Source organism: Charadrius vociferus, unplaced genomic scaffold, assembly GCF_000708025.1.
Source record: "Charadrius vociferus isolate BGI_N301 unplaced genomic scaffold, ASM70802v2 scaffold75, whole genome shotgun sequence".
Taxonomy (NCBI): Eukaryota; Metazoa; Chordata; class Aves; order Charadriiformes; family Charadriidae; genus Charadrius; species Charadrius vociferus.
Genome location: NW_009648545.1, coordinates 612,177 through 614,337, shown reverse-complemented (window position 1 = coordinate 614,337; position 2,161 = coordinate 612,177). Strand labels below are relative to the sequence as shown.

Genomic DNA, 2,161 nt, shown 5'->3' with positions numbered 1-2,161 from the left:
GCTCCAGCCCTCTTTCCCGTGACCCGGGGATGGCGACCCCTTTCCGACGGTGTGAGGTGAATTTTAAGACCTCTGCTCCTTCTCCTTGGTGCCAGCCCAAGCCCTGCCAGCACCCCCTGGGCCCTGGGGTATCACTCCTGCATCTGGGCATCACAGGTGCTCATTGCAGTGACCGCTTCCGAGGCCGCCTGGATAAAACCCACCCCGTCGTTGGCATGACCACAGGCATAACGCAAGGTGGTTCAACGCTCCTTGCTGACGGGAGCCTGAACTGTCGGCAGTTCAGCACATCGGGGATGTGATTTAAATCAATCAGGAAAACAGCCTCTGATTTTATGCAAATTAGTGTTTGGGGACTGAAGCAATTTCTAATTTACAGGCCTTAATTCAGAGGTCATTCCCTTTCCCCACCCCCCTGCATTCTGCCTGCATGCTACTTTGATTTTCTGAAAGGTTATTTAGAAAATAAGCATTATATATCAGAATGTTTCATCCTGCAGGTGAGAAGAAAACCAGCACAGCTTCTGAAACACCCGAAAGTCCTTGACTCTCTTCTACAACAAGCTCCTGTACACACCTTTTAAATCTAGTGCATGCAAAAATACAATTGCCAGCCAACCTTTATACAAAAGCACTATGGAATATCATTCTAGAGGGAGTGATGACTAAACCACATGTTCATCACCAGCTCCTGAGATCTACTTATTCTATAAATACCCTACACGGAAACCGTGCAAACATCTCCTTGGCCCCAGCCCACTGATGAATTCAGTAGATCACTGATACTCATTCCAAAGCTGTTCCAGGAAGCCACAAAATCGAGTCTAAATTATTATAATCTACAGAGATGCAGGGTTTTTAATTTTATTTCTTATAGTGTTACACCCCCTGCCCACCTCTAAATGCAAGCTAATATCTTTAGCAGAAATTAGTTCTCCTGCTTGGCTGGAAAGCAATACCAAAATTGCTGACAGCACTCACACATTACCTCAGTAATGTAAGGCACACATGGCAAAATCACACACTTTTCAAAGTGCCCTTAAAAAGCAACATATGTAGGTATCCCAAAAGCCACCTTGCCACCCCCAGAAGGGAGCTGCTACGCCACGAGGGTTCCCCAAGCGTGAGGGTCCACACGGATGCTGCGCAGGTGCTTCACAGCTCCCCCAGCATCCCGACTCCCACGCCGCCACAGGCATGAGATGAGACACCCACGTCTCAGGAACGACCCGGGGCGTCAGCAGCCCCCTGCCAGGACGGCTGCCCTCACCCTGCTGCGGGGGCAGCCTTCCTCCCCCACTGCCCCCTCGCTGGCTCCACTGCTCCTCTGACCCCGCGCTGAAGCAGTTCAGCTCGCAGAAATCAGCAGGAAACTAATCATTTTCCAGATCCAGACCTGGCTGCCTGCCCAGGAGCAGGAGTGCCAGAGCCAGCACAAAAGAGGAGCCAGGACCATGTGGCTGGGAAAGGAGGAGGAGGAGGATGATGGTCCCACCCCAGTTTACATCAGGGTAGGCTGCCAGGGATCCTCATCCCGATATGGTGCTGCCGGGCACTTGTCCAAAGGAGTCTGGACAAAGTGTCAGCACGTACTCGACCTCGCAGGCAAGGAAGTGCTCTCAGGTTCCTGCACTTAGACATTACACATAAACACTCTTTGCTAAGAAGACGTAATGTCTTGACTTTCCTGTCTTTGCTGAAGCTGCTGTGGCTGCTTTTCGGGGAAGTTTTGAAGGCATAGTTCAAGGGCTGCAGCTGTGTATTTCATGCCTGCACTGGTGTTCTCCTCCCCTCTCCTCGTCGCACCTCCCCAGCAGCTTCGGAGCCTGGCCAGGGGGATTCCCACAGCAATCCACTGCAGGCTGACCCAGCAGAAATAAATACAATTTAGCTTTCAACCAGATTGTGACTCGGCTCATCACGGAAAGGCTACAGGCAACACCGCTGGACTGGGAATGGAAGATGGGAATAGGAAAGGGATGAGATTGCCATGGGTTGCTGCAGTTTGGTGTCTTAGTCTCAGCTTACTGTGCAGCCATGCTCTTGAAAATATCATCGGACTTGCAAACAGAACAATATTTTCTTTATTTAAATTCCATCAAAAATGCTGCAAAACGAATTTGTTAAATCATAATATCTGTCAAGATTCATATGACATGAG

General features: G+C 50.0%; 1 protein-coding gene across 1 annotated transcript in view; it reads right to left on the bottom strand.

Moving 5' to 3' along the window:
- GAREM (GRB2 associated, regulator of MAPK1) overlaps positions 1–2,161 on the bottom strand; it is a 79,494-nt gene that overhangs the window by 6,744 nt on the left and 70,589 nt on the right. The gene's annotated exons all lie outside the window — the stretch shown is intronic.